Source organism: Haemaphysalis longicornis, unplaced genomic scaffold (genome assembly GCF_048455015.1).
Source record: "Haemaphysalis longicornis isolate Haplotype H1 unplaced genomic scaffold, Haemaphysalis longicornis Haplotype H1 scaffold_7, whole genome shotgun sequence".
Classification (NCBI taxonomy): Eukaryota; Metazoa; Arthropoda; class Arachnida; order Ixodida; family Ixodidae; genus Haemaphysalis; species Haemaphysalis longicornis.
In genome coordinates, this window is record NW_027526422.1 from 109116694 (window position 1) to 109132733 (window position 16040).

Genomic DNA, 16040 nt, shown 5'->3' on the forward strand with positions numbered 1-16040 from the left:
GTGGCTGCATTCGGACACTGAATACATTTATATTAAGGAATTTTTCCATACTTATTTAAGGGGTTACATGGCGGGCAATGTGAAATGTCACTTGAACATATGAACACCGTTCGAAGATACACTGAAATGATTGAGACGGACTGAATCATCACTCGGACAGATTAAACTGAGGAGTTTTTCGGTCATATTTTGACAAGTCTGGGTGCGTGCGCGAATTTCTTTATGTGAAACATCAACTGCACTCGATTTTGCTATTCTGCTTAGGACTTCCTCGTTTCCCATTTTGGAAGTTTCCTATGACGAGTCAAGAATTTTTAGGGATTGCCTTGATTTCGGGGTCCGTCGATCGAAACCGCCGACAGGATAACCTGCCTTACCAGCCTTAAGATAGGTCGCCGGAAATAAAAGGGCAAGCGATAAGTGAGCGGGAACCACATTTGGGCACTAATATCTATAAGGCTTTGTAGGGTCATACAGCTAAAATAACTACTAAATATGCCTCAGCGATGGTTATTCTGTGTTTACGCCTCGTAGCTGACCTACTTATTGGGGCTGCAATGTGCATATAGGCTAACGACTGCTGCGCTTGTGGTAAGTACTAGGTAAGTTAAAAAAGGGCGAGAAAAACAGTTAGCTGTTTGTAAAATCATGTAAAATGATAATAAGCGGCAACATTATTCGCAAAACGTAAAATCAGGGTACGAGACGCCATTTTTACGGTAGGTGAACCTAATGTCTGCGGGAGAAGTACACCTTCACCATCGCCTTTACTTCTTAAATTAATGCAGTCGCTCAAGATTACTGATTCCTGGTGGTTGGGGAAAGCCATGCTTTTAGCAATACTTGAACAACGCTTTACGCAAAAGCGTTGTTGAAAAAAAAAAGTGCTCAGCTAAGGAAGTTGCAGTGCTGAATACAAACGAGTAAATTGTTAAGTGCGTCACGAAAGCGACGTACAGCGCTAGGAATACCAGCTATTATTTATGACTGAGTATATGAGCAATATCGGAAAAAAATTGGCGTCGAATTTCTCTGGAGTGTCAATGGAGCGTCTGAAAAAAAGGCTCATGACGATACAAAGGAGAGAACCTGTTGAGATGACTGCCTGTCAAAAGCGGGCGAATGTTGTGAGGCCGCTGGTATGTGAAAATGTGGCTGTCTACCTGCTTCTGCACCGGACAGGATGGAAGGAACGAGGAACACCACAAAGCGGGGCAGTGTAGAGAGCACATGAAGAGATGGACCTTCGGCAAGGGCACGCAAAGAATTTTGCTGTTATTTTGATTTATTGCCTGCGTTGTGTCGTTGCATAAGTTACGGCGTCACAATTCTGTTTCGTTTCTGGTCGCAGCGCATGAAATTGTCTGGCTGGCGACATGCTCCTTTTGAATTTTATGCGCATGCAGGCTTCTTAAGAGGCGAATGCACCATGCTTCTGGGGCAGGCGGCAAGGAGTGGAGAGCGGGAACTCCGGCGAGCTTACCATCGGGAGAACAATGCAGAATGCCGACAGTGATGAACGACGGCTTCGGAAACTGACCAAACGACGGTTGTGAGAGCTCGCCGTACGCAACATTAGATTAGATATAAGATTCCGTACGCGAAGTGTTCTTTGGAGGCTTTCACTTGCATAACTATGCGTAGCCGAGCTAGGCCGTAATCATTTTTCCCTCGTCAGCGGAGGGTGGCTAAAGAGAAGTATTGTCTTTCCCGCTTTTCTTTTTGGAGCTTTGGTTTGATGGCACTCGTATGATAGGGCAATTGGACGAAACCTCGTTCGTGTGTCGAGATTGCTCACAAGGTGTATGATAAATTGGTGAGTTGACACGGCGAAGACGAAGTAACACTCGGTTCTTTCAGTTCCGTTGGTCCTAACTTTCTATTTTCCTGTTGGTAAGGTGACTAATCCCTTGGCTGAGGTCTCGCACACAGGTGTGTCTAGAATAACGGACGCCGCTCAGCAAGGGTTGTCACCTTCCATACTGAAAACCGCTATTGGGCAGCAGCTTGGCGTCAGTCCACGGTTTGAAATCCCACTCCTAGCTTCGAAAGGATTGATGCCGCTCAAGCGGCTGCACCCGTCTACATGGCGCCAACTTGTGGAGCGTTTCTAGAAGATATCAAGCAAAAGCACAAGCCTTTGTTGTTGCAGCTTTGGCGTCTCAAGCGAATTCTGCACGACCAGTTCAGGTGAAGAAGAACCTAGCCTGGACATTAAGGACATCCTTTTTGACATGACACATTTGTGTTGTACAGTAACCTACAATAAGTACGAGTTACAGACAAAAACGGCAGTTCTCAATTTACAATGCCTGAAAGCACCGCCGTATCTAAAATCTTCACTCCTCGTTTGTGGGGACGGCCACCAGGGGGCTAAGCAGATCTGACGTCCTCCACATGAGCTCCGTGGATTTTCCATTCCTGTGGCCAACATTCCACACGTGGACCCACGAAAGGTATTCCAGCGTATTCCTGAAGGTCGACGAACCCAGAGGACACCAAATACTCGGTGGACGGACAATCGCCCGAAATTGTACGGCCTTTGTTTGCAGCCGGCCGGGCGAGGCCTGCTAACCTCAACAAGGCCTACAACGGCCACGGCTCGCACGCTGAGGCGAACGCTCTGTTCTGGCACGCTCTGGCACGTGCCATGACCCGCGCTGTTGCACGCTCGGGCGCACTGGCGTGTACACTGGATGCGCGCTGGTACGAGCCGCCGGGGACTTTTCCAGCCCAAAGTGCAGTCTCAGCCCCCGCCTAATCGACAACCAGGGAGGCATTATGGAAGTCGTGGAAGTAGATGGCGAGCCAATTTTACCCGAAGACTACGAAAACGACGCGGGCTGGATTACCAGCCAGCAGCAACGAAGCAGCCGAGCCAAGGCTAGGCTCACTGATCGAGACTCCCGAACCCAGGAAGGCGCCCGCCGAGAGCAGGCGCACAAGATCCAAAACAAGCTGGGAGTGCGGAAGCCGTGACTGCCGCCTCTTCCAAGAGAAGATATCAAGGTAGTTATTCAACCACGCGACCGATTGAACACGTCGCGTGTGAGTTACGCACCGCTCCGTGACGGTGTGTTACGCGCCGCCGCAGTGTCGACGGAGAGGGCGAGGAACGACATCTTTCGCCTTCACCCCGGACAGAACATCATGGTCGCGAGTACGCCAACCTTGGAAAATGCCAAGAAGTATTGCACCATCAAAGAAATTCAAGTCGGGAACAAGACCTATGCTACGACGGCGTATGTAGCACCTGCGGACGACACATCGAAAGGGGTGATTCGCAATATACCCAACTATGACACGCGAGAAGACATCACAAAGAGTCTGGTCAACTCGAAGAACCCCGCGATCCTCCAGGTGAGACGAATGGGCAAGGCAAGATCAGTTATTATCGTCTTCGGAGGTACCAAGGTTCTGCACTACGTATACTACCGCGGTGCGGAATATCGATGCTTCTTGCACAAGAAGAAGGTGGAAGTCTGCAACACCTGTGGTCGTCTCGGACATCGCACGGACGTCTGCCCCAGCCCAAGCGAAACATACTGCCAGGGCTGCAGGAATAAAGACCCACCGGCAGATCACAATTGCCATCCATTATGCGCCATCTGCGGCCAAGCGCACGTCACAGGCGACCAAAAATGGCGCAACCGTTTCAGGACACCATACTTGCTCAAGCAACGGCAATGGGATCACCAGCAGCGCTCGAAAAAAGAAGGTGGCGAAAGAACCAGCTCCGGGATTCTCCGCGGGGAAATTCACGTGAGCAGAGCTACGAGCAAGCAAGATCCCATCAAAGACAAGGGATACGACCGAAGAGAGCGGTCCAGCTCCTTTCCCCGACTCGTTCCCCCAGAAGAAGCGGAAAAACGGAACTCCATGCGTCATCGATCTCGGTAGAAGCCAAAAACCAAGAGGGATTCAAGGTGGACCCAATCGCGGTCCTGCTGTAGCTCCAGGCCCCAGACCAGGAGGGGTCGCTCGCAGTCCTCGGAAAGGAACAAAGAAGACAATGCAAATAAGGTGAGCTGGGCAGGTGCGGTCTCTCATAATGCTCCGAGCAGAGACAACAGAAAGTCAGGGACTTCCCCCCAAAAACAGGAATTGGTGAGGATCAGGAAAATTCTTGAGGAAGTAACCAATGAAAACAGAATCTTAAAGGAAGAAATAGTAAGGCTGAAAGCGGATAAGCAAACTCGTGCGCAAACCGCTGCAGCGCCAATAGAATTTGGAGAACAAGAATCGCAAACTGTGCCGGTCGCAGTTGCGATGCAGAGTGATGGGGATTCTTCAGAACCTTTCAAAAGAAAGGCGGGTGAACAACCCAATGAACATAACGACTCCGAAGAACTAAAACAATTGAACCAGAGTATTAACTGCAGGTTTGAAGCTATGGACCCAAGGATCGAGGCGGCGATCTCTGAGTTAACCAACGCCAATAAAGATTAATTTGACAAGGTGGTAACCCGGCTTACAGCCTTAGAGGCTACCCTTATGAATTCCCGTCCGGCTGGCGTTGGGCCGATCAAATCCTCAAAACCTTACAGTAGACCCACTTCCGCAGACATGGCCAAATTTAACAAGGAAGAATCAACCTCGAACAATGGCCTGGAGTAACGAGAAATATGTGATTTGGCAATGGAACTGCCGTGGGCTTCGCCGGAAACGAGTGAAGCTGCAGCAGTTCATAGACACCAATATGCAAGAGGCGCCGGACGTAATAGCGCTGCAGGAGACAGGGGCACAGGCAAAATTATCCGGGCATAAAACTTACGGTAAAGCCTCGGACGATAAGACGCCCATTCACCACTCTAGTAAGACGAAATTTACAGGTTATGGAACACGAGATGAGTCGCCACCATGGAACACGTCCTCGTTGAAATTATTCCGAACAAAAAGGGAAGGGAAGGCAGCGTTTTCGTTCTAAACGTATACAGTAGTCCCAGGAAACGGCACAGGTTCGGAACCCTATTCCGTAAGGTCTTAGACATAGTCAAGCGACAGCCACTCGTCGTAGTAGGTGACTTTACGCGCCTCACCCGACCGGGGGGTATGGTTGGCAGGTCGCCAAAGGACGAAACCTCTGGATGGACGCACAGCAGCACGGTCTCACTCTGGTGACCGATCCTGCTCATCCCACTAGTGGGGGTAACAGCGTATGCCGCGACACCACTCCCGACTTAACCTTTGTCAAGAACATGCCGGATCCTGATTGGCTAAACACTCAAGAAAATTTGGGAAGCGATCACTATATTGCAGCCACGCTGTGAAGGCCGGTCCTTCGAAATTAAAGGGTAACAAGGTCAAAAGAACAGAATTGGATTCTTTTCGTGATATCAGAAGAGCAGAGAACATGAGTAACAAAATTGATGACATGAAGTCTTGGCCCACAAATATACACAAATGCGTAGAAAAAGGTACTAAAACCATCCCGGATGAAGCCGGACTGAAAGTGGCGGACAGCAGGCTCCTGCACATGTGGGAAGCGAAGAATGGCCTACAGAGACGGCTCAGTAAGCAGAAACATAATCGTAGCCTGCGCAGAAGAATAGGAGGTTTAAACAAAGAACTTTAGGACTACGCGAATCAGCTCACCCGCCAGAACTTGCACAGTATGTGCGACGGCATGGAGCATCAGATGGGGCACGCTAAAACTTGACACATTCTCAGATACCTAATCGATCCCGAAAGTAGCAGAACTACCCAGAAACACAACCTGAGTAAGATTGTTAACACTTACCAGGAAACGGAGCAGGACTTGCTCAAAGAAATTAAAAATAGGTACATTGGATCAACCCAAAAGAAGGCACTAAAACGGTACACCAGTTAATAAAACACAGACATTGACCGCCCCCTTACGATATCCGAGATTCGGGCAGCTTTGGACAATCTCCGGATAACGTCCACCCGCAGCCCCGACGGTATATCGAAGAAACGTTTAAGAAATCTAGACGACGAATCTATAGAAGCCTTGATGAAGTACAATAACGTATGCTGGGAAAGGGGTAGCATCCCGCGGGAATGGAACACTGCCCAAGTGGTCATGATTCCAAAGCCTGGAAAGAAAGTACAATTGAAAAACTTGAGACCCATCTCACTGACGTCGTGCGTCGGCAAGCTGATGGAGAACGTCATCCTCAATAGACTGAACGCGTACATGGAGGACAGAGGGCTCTTCTCTCACACCATGATAGGGTTTAGTCTCAAATTGTCTACCCAGGACGTAATGCTACGCCTCAAACATCAGATCCCAGATGGAGACGAGAGCTCTTCCCTAGACACTACAGCAATTTTGGGATTGGACTTAACAAAGGCCTTCGATATCATCGCTCACGAGGCCGTCCTAGAAAACTTACGAAAATTGGAAGTGGGGCGTAGAACTCACGATTACCTAAAAGACTTTCTCTCATACCGGAACGCTCATGTAGCTATCGGAAGGGTCAGATCAGAGGACATAGAATTGGGTGGCCGGGGAGCACCGCAAGCTTTCGTCCTTTCACCATTTCTCATTAAAGTCACCATGATTGGGCTTTCTGAAATACTAGATCGGATAGAAGGCTTGAATCACAGCCTTTACGGTGATGACATCACCCTCTGGGTCACCGGAGGTAGTGATGGTCGAATTCAGGATATTCTCCAGACAGCGATCGACGCTTGAGAATTCTCTGCTTGAGAATTCAGGCCAACGGACAAAATACTGAAACTGTTAAAGCTTTGGAAAAAAGCGTCCATCAAACCTCCAGACGGATTTTCAGGATTTCAGGATAGCAAGCAGACATCATGGAATGAAGGAGGGCAATTTGATCAGGCTAGTACAAGCGTTCGTTCTGAGTCGCATAGCCTACATAACACCTTTCCTACGACTAAGGGCGGACGAAAAGATCAACATGAATACCATGATCAGGAAATCATACAAACAAGCTCTCGGGATACCAGCTACCACGTCCAAACAACTTTTGGAGACGTTAGGAATTCATAACACATCGGAGGAACTAATTGAGGCGCACATAGTTGCCCCGCTCGAGAGACTCACAAAGACCTCGACTGGCCATCATATTTTAATGACTCTTGGCATTCGGTACGAATCTCAATTCGGCACCAAACGCGAGATCCCATGTGAAGTATGGGAATGCATACACGTCCCTCCTATGCCGAGGAATATGCATCCCGAACACAACAAAGAAAGAAGACGGGAAAGAGCGAAAGCTTTACAAAAGAGATTCAAAAACTCCGAGAACGTGGTCTACGTTGACGCCGCCGAATACGCAGCCCACGATGCCATGTCCGTGGTAGCTATCGATTGCAACGGCAATTCCGTAACTAGCGGCACGATACTGACGTCGTCGCCGGATGCGGCAGAAGAGGCGGCCATTGCGATGGCGAATTTATGGTCAGCGACTCGAGAACTGCAATTCGGAATTTCGCAAAGGGAGGGATCTCGTCCGAGACACTGAGACTTCTGGTCGGCTTCAATGACCGGAGACAGGTCCAAATTGTGTGGACGCCGGCACACGCTTCTCTTCCCGGTAACGAGAACGCTCACGACGCGGCTCGAGGTTTGGCTGACCGAGCCGATCACGTTGAGGAAACATCTGAGCACTTCTCGCGCGCTGGGATGGGGAGGGACGCATGGTCTCGTACAGAGACATAATAAACATTACAGATTGAACGGGTTAAGTAACCTCCCCCTCACTGTACTCTCAACAAATGTCAGTCTGTAGCATGGCGCCTCTTACAGACAAACACATTCCCCAATTCGGTGCTGTACAGCCATTGTTACCCGGGGCTCTACACGAGCGAATGTAAGCTATGTACGGGCAGGGAAGACCTGCGCCATATTATTTGGGAATGTCCCCAGAAGAAGAATTCGTTAGGGGCTTTGCTATAATTAGGACCGAGGAGCAGTGGGAGACCGTTCTGCGCACCTCCGATCCGGACGTACAGTTCCGGGTTATCCACATGGCCGAAGACGCCGCCGGAGCCCAAAAACTTCTGGCCGCCGTCTGAGGGGGGTGAAGAGGCTCCGCCTCCTTTGCTTCAAAACCATGTTGGACAAATAAATGTGGTTTCTCTCTCTCTCCTCGTTTGTGGAAAGCTTAGTTAAGCATTCCGAAGCGCAATCTCACAGTTAATATTGTGTGGCAAGTGCTGAAAGACGCTTTAGAGGAAATGCTCCGTGACAGAGATTTTCAAGTTAAACAATATTACCGTTTCCATATTCTTGTTTTGGATTCACGAGGTGCTCCAGGTAGGTAACGGCACAAACTCCCGTTTGTTCCAGAATTGGGCGCACGTTAAAGATCCCGAGGTGGCAAACTTAATCCGGAGCCCTCCTCTACGGCGCGCCTCATCGCCTGTGAACCATCGGCCCACTAAACCCTACAATCAATCAATCAATCGCTAGGTAACGGTTCTTCAACATGTTGAGTATTTTTAGTATTGCTGTTAGTGCGAGTTACTCTACCTAAAAACGGTGGATTGGGCTGAGGAAGGACGTTCTTGTAGACCCGTGAAAATCTGGAATTATCGTACTTAAGCGGCCGAGAGGTTTATTTTATGTCATCGTCGAGATTAGTACAAAAAATAAATCTGCGGATTTTTTGCTGCACGGAGGCCATTTCCGATTGTGGGATCTAATGCAATATTCGGTACCACGTCCAGGATTACTACGAGACCCCAAAATGCACCAAGTGTCAGCGTTCCGGACAAGTGGCGAGCGTCTGCAAGCTTTCACAGCGATGTCATTCTTGCGGCGGAGACCATCAGCGTTTTGCATCCGGTACTCTGCCGCAATTGTAGACGGACGCCTGAATCGGTACATTTGAGTGCAATGAAGGGGCTCAATTCAATTCAATGTTGCTGCCTTCGCACTTCCGACATCCTGTGGGACCTTTTGTAACTGTAGTGCTTAATGCGCGACCACGAGCTGAGGGCTTGAGCGCTAGCCCTCTATGTATTTAGTTTTGAGTGCTTTTTGGAAATGTTGTTTTAAACGGGTTATTTTTCTCTGAAGGAAAGTACCCCTCCCCGCCCATTTTTTTTTGAAAAAGTATTGCATGCATGAGTTTCGCATTTGCGTTTTAGATGCGACTGCATCTCATTCATTCGGCATGTCCCTACATACGGTGTTGTTGTCCGTCCAAACCCCTCCCCCATTCTCCTCGCCGCGCGAGCTGCGCTCTCCGCCGCTCACCCCTCTTCCCTCCGATAGCGAGCACTCTCTCGCGAGGGGCATTGGATTTGATTCGATTGGGTTGGCTTGACTTGGCTTGGCTTGGATTGGATTGAATTGGATTTGGATTGGATTGGATTAAAGTGGATTGTGTTGGATTGTGTTGCGTCATAGCCGCGCCACGTTGCGTCATAGCCGCGGTCGTCCCAGCACCGGCGTTCCCATTTCCATCGATGCGTTGAATGGAGCCTAACAATTCTGCTATCGCCCGCGCAACCATAACAAGCACCGATCACTGTGATAACAGGAATGCTAGCACCACTGAAGACAAGGCTGCGAAGCGGCGTGAACGTGACGCTGAACACAAACGATTGAAGCGAGCAGCCGATTCCGAACTTCGTAAACGTGATACCGAACGCAAACGGTTGAAAGGAGCAAGATGCGTCGCATCTCCACAGGGTTACCCTCGCGGGAAGGTGGAGTAATTTTTTGTAGAATTCTTCAATGTCTTTTCTCCTGGAGCAATGTTGAGATGTTCGAAGTACGCTGTAAAATTTTGTAGTTTGAAAATGTTTCGCCTCGTAAATATCTCGTGAAAAATGCCTTTATGTTTCGGCCGGGCGGTTGAATCGGGGGACGGACGGACAGCCATACACACAAACAAACCGACCAAAACTTTTTGCGTTTAGATAGTCCAAGAAAGAAATCGCTTACAAAAAAAACATTAACGTGCTATTTAGTAGAGTAACAACTAAAAGGTAGCCCTAAAGATCGCCAATCGGGCGTTGAAATTTTCAAAAGAATGTATTCTGTGTTTTTTAAGTTGGTAAACAGCCGTCAAAATATTCGATTAGCGGAAAATGACCCAAGACCTCCTTGTATCTGATCACACTGCAAAGCTGATAAAATATGTGGGGGATTCTTTATGGAACATTGTGTATTTTTGAAATTGGAATGAGACCGAAAATATTTATTCCATACTTTAAATTCCTGCTCAATGTTTTTCTTGAAACTGCGTGCGTCAGATACCCCCCTGCGTCATTCATTCTTCTGAAGACGTCTTTGACCACATTCCGTGATGTGTTTTGCAAAGAAATACGGTCTCAATGTTTCCAAAAAAAGGTTAGTGCCGTCTCCCTCAACCTAGTCTTGACATTTTTCGTTCCGTGGCTTTATTATTCTATTTTCTGTCGGCGTAAACTTTGGATGAGACTAACGAGGTGCATCTTAATATTGGTATGGTGGAAGGTAGCACCTACCATTTTTTTAGCCGGTTGTTTAGTAGTACTTTGACCTAAAATCAAGCTGTAGTTATCTTACAGAGCAACCCAGAGTCAAATCTTGGTATAGTAATGGATTATACTCATAAATTATTTTTTTTTTGGTTCTGACAAACGGAGTTTTTTAGTTTCCAAGTGGCATTCCTGTAGGAAGACATCCACTGCACAATTCAGTATCAGTCCGCTCAGGTAACCGGTAAAGTTAAAAATGGGCCTGTTTTTAAATATAAATGTAAGTCCATATTCCGTGCAGCAAATACTGACGCCAAAAGGTTTGTGGACGCGGCAGAGCCGGGCGACGGGTATTTTGTGTACAAAGTCTCAACAATATGGAGCGGGTCAGCGTAGCAATCATCTTGAACCCAGAAGGACAAAATGACTTCTGCTCTTCAGCTATTCAGGTCTGGGTAGTATAGCACGCACCGGAAGGAGAAAGATGCGGTTGGCTTCATCACGCCAACTTGAATCAAAGGAGGTCCGACCTACTGATTCTCGTGCCAGCAATGTGCAGGCTCCCGATAGCGGAGTTCCTACTGGCAGCCGCAAATTTAGATGGGGGCGTAACATTAAATATGGGGGTGCCACATCTATAGGGGGCGCCAGAGCAGGTTGCTTTCGAAATGAGAGCTTTGTCATACGTGGTCTGCGGAAAAGAAACAGAAAATAGGCGGGGCATAGTGTTAGATTGCGAAAGTATCTATCCAAATCGGAATAAGGAAGTATTCGGCTTGCAAAAACCCTACAAATTAAGGGTAGCACAGAGGAAGTTAACTCGAGGCCGTCGAGGCGACGAAACGAAGATTAGAATTCTGGTGGACGAAAATCGGAGGTGGGAATATTGCCTAGGACAGTTGCCACCTGTACCAGAAAAAAAAATATTTTCCACCTTATAAGTTTCCTGCGCCTGCGCTAAGCAGAAATAGTATTATACCAAGAGTATAAATCGTAGATATATTAGTCCTTTTTGGTAAGATGACACGTCATCACCCCGCTACAAAGGGGAAACCAATAGAAACCACCATCAGCGTAATGCTCGCGCGGCTCCAGCTATGGAATGCCTTCAGAGCAGCGACCATCATCTTGCATGAAAGAGGCTTAACATGGCACTATAACTGACAGATATGATAACTAATATTACTGCACTTGTGAGAAACATGACTGCAGAATCTCGAAACAAATTATCTGCCGGAATGCAGACAGTAATTAGCAATCAAGGTGATTTTATGCTTGATTTTATGCTTACTTTTGGTGGCGTGCCTTTATAGGTCTCAATATTCAGAAGAACTAACTATCCTTTGGAACTCTTAGCTCTCGGTCGGCCAAGCGCCATGAAAATCGAAACGTCATCATTATTTGACATTCCGCAAGGGTCCCTGAAAGGGAACATTACACTAGGGGTGAGGATGAAAATGTTTGAATGTAAAAGAGGGAATAGTGCAAGAAACAGTGAAAACAGCAAGAACAGCGTACACGAAGACCCCAAATCTGTGAATACACTCGGAATATTACCTAACACGGGAATAATTCTTTACGCGGTTAGAAGTGGTCGAATCGCAGTAGCACAAATATTTGGCAACTACAAAGGAACAAGTGTGTGAATACACTCAGAATAATACGTGCACGCCACAGGCAGAATGTTTTACACGGCAGGGGGAGGTAGAATCGCAGTTGCAGAAATCATTAGTAAATACAAGCGAACAGCATATACAAAAGGGCAACCACGGAAATTAGTACTGGAATTCAACATACAGTATATGATGCTGTGTGAAGCCAAAAAAAAACGAGCACAAAATCAATGAACACCAACGGTCACTCGGGATTGGAAAGGGTTGCTTGTAACTTTTTGAACGTTTTTATATATTTCTTATTAACAAGGCTATCGCGTAAAACGCTCCAGTCTTGAGCTTTTCGAATGTAGAACGGCTGCGCAAACCTGTTGGACTTGGGTCGAAGGAACAGAACCTTCTTCGAATTGCTCCTACGATAAGAAGAATGGGGGTGTGTTGCGGTGTAGATGCTCGGTGGGGTAAGTCGACCTTTTTCGACGGTGACTGAGGGGACTGAGGGCGTCAAGTTCTAGTAAATTGGTCACTCTGGTGAACGATGAGTAATCTGTGAACGCGAATCTGTCTGCACGGTTCTGAATAGCATCAATATTTCCTACTAGGTAATTCTGGTGTGGGTCCCACGCTGCTTCCACGTACTCAAGTTTGGTTCGGGTTGGCGTGGTAAAGACCTGCATTTTCAAGGGGGTGGGCGAAACATTCAAGGTACGCTGCAAATACCCTAGGGGAATATCAGCTCCAGAAATAAGATTGCTAATATGCACTGACCAAGATAGGCCATTTGTAATGTGTACGTATAGGTATTTGTAGCAATTAGTTGTTTGGGGGAATGAACCACCCGGACCTTAGTTGTAGTGAAATCGGTTAATGGGTATATGGCAGTGACTTACATTCAGAAACATTTCAAGATATACGGCCATTCTGGCACGAAATTTGCACCGCTTTAAGGCGCCTGTGTAAGGATAATTGAATGGCTTGACTTGGTGACAGTTCCACAGAGAACGCAGTCATCTGCAAGTAGTCGATTTTTTTTAGCAATGGATTGCGGAATGTCATTATAGTATACAAATAAAAGTAGGGAACCGAGTACTGTTCCTTCAGAAACACCAGAAAGTACGGGACAAGTTCCACATCGGGCGCTTATAATGACAAACTGTTTTCTAATACGGTTGAAGTTATTCGTGCATAACGCGGACGGGTCAAGGTTAAGCAATGAATGCATGTAGGACAGTTGCAAGTTGGGCGAGTTGGTACTTGTTCATACTTAGTCACAGCGCGAAGGTCCAGTGGTTAGTCTTCTGTCTGTCCCGCCCTGCACGCTGTGATTAAGTATGAATGAATGCATGGTCATTAGGCCCCGAGCTTGGTCTTTGTCAAATGCCTTTTCAAAGTCGAGTAAAATAGCATCGGTCTGAATATTGCCGTCGAGAGAGAGAGATAACTTTTATTTACATAAAGGGTTAGGGCGCAGTGGGCACGACCTGGAGGGTCTCGACGACATCAGCCGCTCGAGTCACAATCTCCTACCTGGAGCTGGGGGTATCAGCGGCCCACCACCTGTACCAACAGGTGAGGAAAATTAATTGCAGGCAATGAGTCCTCTGCACAAGCCCACATTTGGTGTTTTACCGTGGTGTTTTCACCACAGCGAGGGCAGAGTGAGGGTGGGTAGAAGGATGGGTGTATATGATGAAGGATGGCTCTGCTGGGCAGAGATTCTGCTTGGAGTTGGCCCCTGAGGCGTTCGTCCTCCAGAGTGAGGGATGAGTGAGCGGGGGAAGATTGCTGCGGGAGACGCGGTAGTGCTGTGTGACCTCAATGAATGCGAGGAACTGTCCCTGGTCGATCCGGTTCCATGGAGGTAAGAGTCCACATCGTACGCCCGCATGACAAGTTCCCGGGCTGCCATGTGAGCCTTCTCTATACCTCCAATGTCCATGTGAGCCGGGAACCATTGGAGTTTGACCATGTTAAATGGCGAATTTAGACAGAGAATTTTGTGTGCGGGGGGAAATGAACTCTTTGGCAAAGTTTTGCATGGCCGGTTTAGAATCCTAAAAGTACAATTTCGGGGGTGGGCCTTTAGGTTAATGCTAGTGCCATTACCGCCTCTTCCGCGACATGGGGATGACGGGTGTGAATGGAGAGGCTTGCAAGAGGAAGAGATATCCTTGAGTGAATTACAGCAATGACGAATGCATCTTTATGCCGATATTCTGTGGCATCGACATAGACGGTCGCTCGGGAAGGGAAAATTTTTTATGTAGTGTCGTGGTTCGCTGAATACGCTTTTCAATATGAAAATTTCCGTGAATGTTTTCGGGAATCGGACGAACAATGATACAATTTCTAATTTATGATTTTGATGCATCACACAGACTCAGGGCCTTGAGCTGGCCTATCCCGAGTCTCTGCAAGAGGAGCCTGCAAGCGGAGCAGACCCTAGGTGGTTGACTTGCCCAGTGCGGTGGCCTTCGAATAGTTCTGCTGCTGTATTGTATATCCCTGTTGCCCCCAATCTGGTAGTGGACGCATTCGGTGGTAGCTGCAAGGCGCCTCGTTATGATTTGAGCATGAGAACATCTACTTTCCTCATTTTGCTGTCGTTGAGGGAAGATAGGGAAGAGCATGTGTGAGTCGGCTGATAAACGCTTGTACGAGTATCAAGCGGTCTTGCTCTTTCAGGCCGTGCCGTCGGGCAGCGATCCTACAGAGCAGGCCAATTATTTGGTTAACATGCACCGAGAACTGGTTGATTACCTCCGTATTTCGCCGGTTACACTGTAGCATAAGTCCTAGAATATTGAGGCTCGTGACAGGCGGTACAGGCTTGCCGCCCAATAAAACAAGGATGGAAGCCTCTCGCTAAGGTACAGATCTTTTTGCTGGCAAGTAAAAATCTCTGATTTAATGGGAGGGAATCGCACACCCTCTACCCGGGCTCCTTGCACGATGGCTTTAGCGCCAGCTTGAAGGGTTTTTTTCTTGTATGCATCACTTCCTCGAGTGACCCATAGGGTTACATTGTCGGCTTACATGCTGTATTGAAGGCCGGGCACTCTATCCCGACCACATGCTATGTGTGACACTGCTAGAATAAACAGTAGCCGGTATATGACCGACCCCTGCGGTGTGCCACATTATGGTAGCACCAAGTGTCACCGTGGCGATTCAGTGCGATAGGAAGGCACGAACGTAGTTCTACGTCCGTACGCCTGGCCCTATGCACTCTACGCGTGTTAGGACCTCATCGTAAGCGTTTTTTCAGGTCCAGGGCTAGAATGGCCGCTGAGTCACATGAGTCAGGGTCCTTCCGCAAATCCCAGTAAAGCGTCAGGTGGACATCATTTGTCGCAAGCCCTGTCCTGAAGCCATATATGTTTGGCGACAATTCTGTTTCTTCTATTAGCCTGAATATTTGAACCATAGGTATTCGTTCCATTATTTTTTCTATACGTGACACCGATATCGTCCGGAGATTTTCTGTTGAAAGCTGTTTGCCTGAATTAGAGATTAGGATAACATTCGCATGACGGAACTGTCGAGAGAGAGTGCCCTCTGTCAAATTCTTGTTAAAGAACTTTGTGATATAAAATATCGAGCAATCATCGATATTTCCTGCGCATCTTTTTCGTGACTCGGTCTAGCCCTGGGGCGCAAGACTTTCGCACGTCCTGCAATGCTCCCCTGTCATCTGCCTCTTTGATATTCCCGTTCAAGGAGGGGTTAGGCGGCCCGGAGTAGTCCGGGTGCTTTTGTCGTTGTTCCCCATTTGGTACATGTCTATTGTTGAGATCTCAAATTGCCTGATACTGATCGGTCGCAGACTGTCTGGTTAGCCTGGTTTTTTGGCCAGCCTGCTCCTTTTTAAACGTGGTGCATCGTGTAGGTGTCTTAGAAGGGGCCAAGTGGTCTTCATGCTCATAGCGCTCTGCAACCGACCGCACAGTTCTTCCCATCCTTCTCTAATTAATTTGTTTGCATAAAAATCGATTCCCTTGGCTAGGGTGGCTATCCGAGTTC